The sequence below is a fragment of the Cnephaeus nilssonii genome (genome assembly GCF_951640355.1).
Source record: "Cnephaeus nilssonii genome assembly, chromosome: 1".
Lineage (NCBI taxonomy): Eukaryota > Metazoa > Chordata > Mammalia > Chiroptera > Vespertilionidae > Cnephaeus > Cnephaeus nilssonii.
Window position 1 is genome coordinate 36,775,754 of NC_137072.1, and position 8,952 is coordinate 36,784,705.

Consider the following 8,952-nt stretch of genomic DNA (forward strand, 5'->3'; position numbering starts at 1 on the left):
CCCTCTTTGTAGTTATGACTGAATGGATTGGCTCTCAGATTCTGTTGCCAATATTAGGCATTGCAGAATTAGTTACAGTCGCCTGCTTTTCATTTGATATTCACCTGATTTAGAGACGAGGCCAAATCTACATTTTCACTCATCTGGGCATATTGCAAAAAGCATCACTATATTGTCTGGTTAAATTGTTCATCATCTCTATGCCTATAAAAAAACACTTCTGAATTATTTCAAATCAGTCACTTCTTCACTTTTCTTTTGGATGACCCTCCCCACTCCTCACTTTCATCCTCTCCTCACCAATAAAGACAGACTACAGTAAACAACAAACAAACTAGGGCTTTTAAAAGTTGAAAATCCAGGCAATCATTTTGCATCCTAGAAATTTTACACATGACTTTTTTGGGGAATTCAGTTGTTTGGTATCTATTGGATCAATCAAATACAATATTTATATGAATAAATAGAAATAACTTTATCAATCATCCAGATATCTTGTGTATAAGATATCCGAACCAAAACTTAAAATCATATTTAAAGGTGTGGAAAGCATAGTTTAGGTGTTCCCACATATACCACTTCCAAGAAAACTGAAACAAGAAAAATGAGCAGAGTTAAATCAATTTCTCAGGCACATGGTACCATAGTGTGACAAGCTTTTTGGGCTCTTGGACACTTGGCTGAGCATATTTTCATAGCTGGTAAGGTGAATATTCATAACATACCAAACTCAAAAGGCCTACTGCTGCATGACCCATCTTCTCCCCAAGCCCATTTTTTTCCTTGAATTGAGCCGATCCTTGACCAGCAGCTGGAAGGGCACTTGCCCTGACAGAGTGGGAGGCTCATAAGAATGGGTTCCCCTCTAGTCCAGTCGGAAATGAACACATCATTCCATGAGGAAGTATTTTGTCTGGAGGATGTGGTTAAAACGAACCAGTGGTCCAGGCAAAGTGCAGACTAATTGGAGTCAGGAGAGGAGAACTTAGAGTCATGATGTCATCCCTGACCTCCATGGGGGTCTGTGACAGTTTGTAAGGCTCCTCTTTCTGAGAAAGAAACTGACAAAATTGATACAGAGCCATAGTCCTCCTGACCTAAGACATTAAAACAAGCTTCAAGGACGGGAACTTCACTCAGGAAACAAGTAAGTTCCCAATGGAAACAAGGTGGGGACTGAATATCCAAAGCAAACAGAAGCTTGCTTCAAATTCATTAGTCAGAGCACGAACAAGCTAGATAGGAGGGTGCTGTATCTGAAAAGGTGAGGACAACTTACCTATCATTCTTGAAGTAAGAATCAGTCCTCAATGCTTCATATGAGACTAAGTCCAGTTATCATAAAGGTGTCATATTAGATTGTATATCTTTGGAGAGAGTGCATTATTCTAAAAAAAGAGAGACCCAGGTTGAAGACATTAACATAAACAATGGGGGAGGGTGGAGTTAAGAAATATTTGGATTGAAAGATATAGAGATAAACCAATGAACTTATATACTTATATGTATAGCCATGGACATGGGCAATAGGATAAGGAGGATCTGGTGTGGGGAGTGGGTAGGGGGTGGGAGTAGTGGAAGAGTGGTGGGAAAATGGGAGATATCTATTATACTATCAACAATAAAAATATATTTTATAAAAGAAATAGAGAGAGTTTGGTAATTGGTTGGGCACCATGTTTTAGAGCATAAGAGTACTAAGGTGATCTGAGTTTTCTGTGTGGTAAAAACAAAAGTATAGCCCAGCTGGCACGACTCAGTGGTTGAGCATCAAACTATGAACCAGGAGGTCATGGCTTGATTCCAGGTCAGTGCACAAGCCTGGGTTGTGGGCTCAATCCCCAGTGGGGGGGGGGGGGTGCAGTGGTAGTAGATCAGTGGTTCTCTCTCATCATTGACGTTTCTATCTCTCTCTTCCTCTGAAATAAAAAAGTATATATATAACACAAAAAACAAAAGTGTATATTACTTTATACATATCTTCATATTATCTACTATCTTTTATCAGAAGAAAAAGAAATGCCTAGGGATTGTAATAATGGTAGTTTGAAGAATGGAGTCAAGTTTTGAAGAATGGAGTAAAGCTCATTCTTTTTATGCATTCATAAGGATTGACAAAATTCTGTTTGTAGAGGGAGCCATGTTGTGTGGGGAGACAGTCTGTGAAAAAGGCAGATGCAGGCGTACTGCCAGGTTTTGGTAAGCAAGGTAGAAATTTGGTGTCCTACTGAACACTTTCCTTCTCTCTTCCCTAAGAAGGAACATATGAAAAGCCCCCAAGCGTGTTGATTCATTTCTTACAACAGTTCTGGCACCCTCCCTTCCTTTCCACTGTCACAGGCCTGATTCCGCTTTTCCCAGGATTAACCCATTCCTCCCCCTTGGGCCCATCCTGTATAGGACAGATTTATGTTCTGAAAATCCTACTGATACATTGGTTGCTGAAGAGTCATTATTCTCCTGTTTGGAAATCTTTAATCCATATTAGCAATCTATGTCACTATTGTATTTCTGTTCTGTAAATATTTGCTCTTCTGATTTAATATCTCAGTGAGAGGCAACTAGCAACATCCCACAGGTTCTTTAAGAAGCTTACTTGGATCAACACATGTGTGCATATTTGTGCAAAACTAAAAAGTTCTCTTTTAAAAACATCTGGGATTCAATCCAGGACCTCCGTCAGAGTAGACAATATCGTCTTCTATAGACTCCTAAAGGTCTGTCTACCTCTGTACCTAAATTAGATTGTTACAAAATCGGGCTCACAGTGCTGGAAATGAAATGGTATCACAATGTAGGCTGCCTTGTGTGGCACAGGTTCAGCCTTTTCCTGATGAAAATTCCAAAACCAGGTGATTTCTACAGGGAATATGTAAGCAATATTATGTTTCTGTATTAAACTTATGCTAAAAAACACTAATAATTTTTAAAATTATATCTCAGTTGGTGTATTATATGCAGCAATTGGTGTAAAACTGACCATATAATAAAACACACACACACACACACACACACACACACACACACACACACACACACACATTCTTATAATTTTGGTTCTCTGTTTTTTTGTTTTTTTTTTAAATGAAGCCTTTGTTTCCTCAGATTTTAAATTGAATGATACCTAAAATGCTGTTTGAACTTGAACATAGGAATAAATGGAAATGTTTGAATAAAGGTCAATGGTCATTTTTAAAAACAGAATTTAGTCTTTCAATTGCATTTGGGCTTAATGCAGTTGAACGCACTTTCATGAGTAGTCAACTTGAAGTTGAATTGTAATCTTCATTTCACAATTGTTGCTATGAGTGTGAAAAGGTAGAATAAAAAAAGTTGTCAAAGTATAAAGATGCTTACTTTTTCAGACACTTCAGTGGGAAAGTGTGAGCTTCAAACAAATGTTTTAAACATTATAACTAATTTTGTGATTTTAGTACATGCTTTATTTGTACAAGACTAGATGGGTATTTTAAAGATAAATGTGTATCCATTCCCAGTGAAATGGTAAAGAATTATTGCTGGTAGGAAGGAGCATGAACATTTCAGCATTATATAGGGGTTTAAAAATACCAAAAGCTATCTTACTAAAGAAGATCTGCAAATGGCAAATCCTGTATAATAAAAGCCTAATATTCTAAGTGTTTGATTGTTTGGTCATCGGTTCAACCAATCAAAGCATAATATGCTAATGATATGCTAAGGTGGCTCAACCGCTCACTATGACGTGCACTGACCACCAGGGGTCAGAAAGCTCTGACCAGTAGGTTAGCTTGCTGCTTAAGTCTGGCCAATTGGGACTGAGCAAGATGGGCCAGACATGCCCTGGAGCTCTCCTCTGGTCCCTCCCCAGCTGGCCAAATTCCCGTGTCCCTCCCTGACCCTGAACATGCACCAGTGGGGTCCCTTGGCCTGGCCTTCTCACTCTCACAATTCAGGACCCCTTAGGGGATGTCAGAGAGCCAGTTTCATCTCTGTTCCACAAGCCAGGCAGAGGGACCCCACTGGTGCACAAATTCTTGCACTGGGCCTAAGCATATAAACAGATACTCAACATCATATGTCATTAAGGAATTGAAAAAAAAAAGCAATATGAAATACTACTACACACCTATTAAAAATAGAATAGTGAGATGCCACCAAAATCAGGAACACTGACAATGCCAAATGCTGGTGAGCATGTGGAGGAACAGGAACTCTTATCCATTTCTAGGGGGCATGAAAAATGGTACACTCACTTTGAAAGACAGTTTGACAGCTTCTTACAAAACTAAACAATCTTATCATACAATCCAACAATGTGATCCTTGGTGTTTACTCAAAGGAGTTAAAAACTATGTCTACACAAAAACTGCACAAGAGTATACAGCAGCTGCATTCATAATTGCCAAAACCTGGAAACAACTAAGATTTCCTTCAGTAGGTGAATTGATATATCAATTGTGATATATCCAGATAATGGCATATTATTCAGAACTAAAGAGAAATAAGCTTTCAAGCTATAAAAAGGCATGGTGAAAACTTGAATGCATATTATTAAGTGGAATAAGTAAAACTGAAAAGGCTGCACCCATATGTATAATTCCAATTCAATGACATTCTGGAAAAGGTAAAACTATGAAGACAATGTGCAGATCAGTAGTCACCAGGAAGGAAGAATGAATATTTGGAGCACAGATTTTTAAGGCAATGAAATTATTCTGTTTGATACTACAGTAGGAGATACCTGTCATTACACATTTGGGAAAAACCATGGTTCAAAAACCAATTTTGAACACCCAGAGTGAAATACACACACACACTAGAGGCCCAATGCACAAAATTTGTGCAAGTGGCTGGTTCCCACCCTGGCAGCAACAGTCTCTGCCTCGGCGCCCGCTGCAGCGGCTTCATCCAGAAGGTTGTCCAGTCTAATTAGCATATTATGCATACACACACACACACACACACACACACACACACACACACACACACTAGAGGCTCGGTGCACGAAATTTGTGCATGAGGGTTGTCCCTCATACCAGCCTGTACCATCTCCAATCTGAGACCCCTCAAAGGATGCCTGACTGCCCTCTCACAATGCAGGACTGCTGGCTCCCAATTGCTCGCCTGCCTGCCTGATTGCCCCTAACTGCTTATGCCTGCCAGCCTGATCATCCCCTAACCACTCTCCTGCTAGCCTGATCGATGCCTAACTGCTTCTTTGCTGGCCCAATTGCTCCTAACTGCCCCAACTGCCCTCCCCTGCTGGCCTGGTCGCCCCTAAATGCCCTCCCCTGCAGGAATGATTGCCCCCAACTGCCCTCCCCTGCAGGCCTGGTCCCCCCCCCAACTGCCCTCTCCTTCTGGCTTGATCGCCCACAACTGCCCTCCCCTGCTGGCCATCTTGTGGCAGCCATCTTGTGTCCACATGGGGGCGGCCATCTTTGACCACAGGGGGGCCATCTTGTATGTTGGAGTGATGGTCAATTTGCATATTACCCTTTTATTAGATAGAATATATATATATATATATATATATATATATATATATATATTTTTTTTTTTTTTTTTTTCAGAGAGAAAGGGAAAGGGAGAAGGAGATAGAAACATCAATAATGACAGAGGATCATTGATTAGTTGCCTCTTGCATGCCCCACACTGGGGATTGAGCCCACAACTCAAGCATGTGCCTTGATCCAGGAATAAAACCATGACCTCCTGGTTCATAGGTCGATGCTCAATCACGGAGTCATGCCAGCTGGGTGAGATTTTATTTAATTATTTATTTATTTATTTATTTATTTATTTATTTATTTATGTATGTATGTATGTATATATGTATGTATGTATGTATGTATGTACTTACCATCAGTCTGCTCTCTGTATCTATGAGTCTGTTTCTGTTTTGTTTGTTCATTTATATTGTTCTTTAGATTTCACAGATAGGTGAAATCATATGATATTTGTCTTTCTCTGACTGGCTTAGTTCACTTAGTATAATACCCTATAGGTCCATCCATGGTGCCACAAATGGTAAGATTTAATTCATTGTTATGGCCAAGGTATATTTCATTGTATATGCATACCACAGCTTTTTTATCCACTTGCCTACTGATGGCCATTTGGGTTGCTTCCATATAATTGGCTATCTATTCTAATAAAAGGATAATATGCAAATTAACTGTCACTCCACGACAAAGATGGCGGCGCCCATTACTTCCTACACCCCGGCCACGGAGGGAAGGAGGGCTACAGACTGCTATGCTGGGGGCATGCTGTGAACCTACAACTGGTCTAAAAATAAAGTCTATTTTTAAAAATAGCACACTTATCTATACTAATAAAAGGTTAATATGCTAATTAGATTGGATGTCTTCTGGACATCCTTCCTGACAAAGGTGGAGCCCGGGCAAAGCTGCCAACCATCCCAGAGGCCTGAAGCGGCTGGGGTGAAGTGGCCAGGGGTCCCGGGGGTCTGCGGCCAGCCTAGGGGAAGCTGCCAGGGCTCCTAGGGGCCTGTGGCCAGCTGGGGTGAATCTTACCATTTCTGTTCCTATTACTATCTACCCTTTAGGGATGTTTCCAGGCCTTGGTGGTGTTGGTGTTGGCTGTGGCCGCACAGTGAGGGGCGTGTCTCACTTCAAGAAAATCCCTAAATCTCCCCGTATTCGCTCATGGACGAAATTTCAAAGTCTAACCTACAGCAGGCAGCTGGCCCGGGGGTCCCAGGGGCCTGCAGCCAGCCAGAGGAGGGAAGCCTGGGTCCTGGGGGGCCTAGGCAGAGGCGGTTAGGGGCGATCAGGCAGGCAGGGGAACAGTTAGGGATGATCAGGCAGGCAGGCAGAGGTGGTTAGGGGTAATCAGGCAGGGAAGAAGAGTGGTTAGGGGTGATCAGGCAGGCAGGCAAGCGGTTAAGAGCCAGCGGTCCCAGATTGTGAGAGGGTGCAGGCCAGGCTGAGGGACACCCCCTGCTTGTGAATGAATTTCATACGCTGGGCCTCTAGTATAAAATATTCTTCCTGTTAATAACAGTTTATGAAATGTGTTTTTAATCCACCAATTCTGTACCTTCTTGTATCTCATTACACATTTTAATTGAACTGATAAATTATTTAAAAGTATTTGTTAAAATACTTTTCCTCCAAATAATTATAGATTTTATCCAGTTTGTATCACATATCTAAAACTTCATTCAATTTATTTTCAAAAGACTCAACTAGTTCTAAGAACCCAGGCAGTATAATTTCAAAGATCTGTTTTCCGTATGACATCAAAACAAAATTTGTATTAGTAATCATGGTGGCTTAGGACACATGCTGAAGATTAAATACACAAATTGTAAAATTTCATAAAAATAATTTCCTTTTTTGTGCCATAAATTATTATTATTTGAAATGTCATCTGTAATTTTGTGGACTAATATGATACATTATGCTCTGGTGCATTTCGAAAGCTAAATAGAGAAGGACTAGAGTTGCCAGCTGTGGGTGACTGGAGCATTCAATCTGCATTCGAAGCATTTCCAGGAAAGAGCTAAAGACTTTCACGTGTAGCTCTCTTTTAAGAAGTCCTGACTGGGCATCACCGTGTGGTATCCTAGTATTCTTACCATCTGGTTAATAAAATATTTGAATGAGCAGAGGATATCTGTAGTGGGCCAAACAGGAATTTCCAAGTTTTAGCATATATTAACTCACACAAACTTGGTATGCACTCTTGTATGTTTTTGATCCCATGCCATTTTCAATGTCGAGGTTGTTCTCCTATTCCATCTTTGCAGTTTAGAAATGACTAAGTCCTTATCCTCAAAGAATATTAGAAGGATGATTTAGCAACAGATATGGAGCTTCATGAATCTCAGATCCCTCCTATGGAGTGGACAATGTAGAATTCCTTAAATTTTGTATTGCTTTCCTATCTACTTGTGTTACAGATCCTTGTTGTAAAAGCAGCAGCCCACACCAGATGTCTGAAGGCCACCTAGTAACTGACTCTGCCCAGTTCCCATTCAGATTGTTGTGATCAGAACAGGGACCTATTATGTACTTTCTATGGCCTGATTTTGTGTGATGTCAGTGTTATAACAAGTGACCTCCATAAGAAGCATTCTGCCTACTCAGTTCTAAGTTACTGGAATTTATCAAATAAGATCTAGACTTGATCTCCTAGTTGACCAGAAAGAGTTAGGAGAGGTGGGCTGTGGTTTTTAATAGCATCATCTTTTGAGATACAAAAAGATATGTGTAATTGAGATACCTCTCAATATTATACTATTCAATATTACTTTTAATTCCACACTGTATTATAGTATGAAACACTTCTTCTAATTAGCCCACATTTCAAAACATATTTAAAATATATTTTAAAATCCCTTATTATAATTATTAATTATGAAATATTTCATATATTTCAAACATATCACAATCAAATGGATACATAAAAGAGATATGGTTTAAGGAAGAAAATTAAACCAGGTGTCTATGTACTACTAATAATAAGTATCACAAAAGCAAAAAAACACAAATATATTCACAGCATCATTTCCTGAGATGTTTACAATGTGAGGTTTAGTGGTAAACTGGCTCATTCTCGCACATTCTCTCCTTTGTTTGTCTCCTGAGAGACACGCAAATGACCATACAGGTATCAGCATGATCGGGTTGTTGAGAAGCGAATTGTTGAAGATGGGAGACATCTAGAAGAGAGCTTTGAGTGTATATACATAGAAATCTACATATGCATTTTAACCCAATTAGAAGAAACTACAGTTATTAAAACTACTAGAATATTTGATAATGTTAATGAGTTACTCATCTCTACCATGCCCCTACTCACTAATGAAATTCCAAAATGTTTTATGTTATTCCATTCCTATGTCACTTATGTTAGATAATGGTTAACAAAATCTGTTTATTGTTCTAACAATAACAGAATGTTTTGGGTGCCTCAGTCTTGCAATTGTCTATGTCAGTG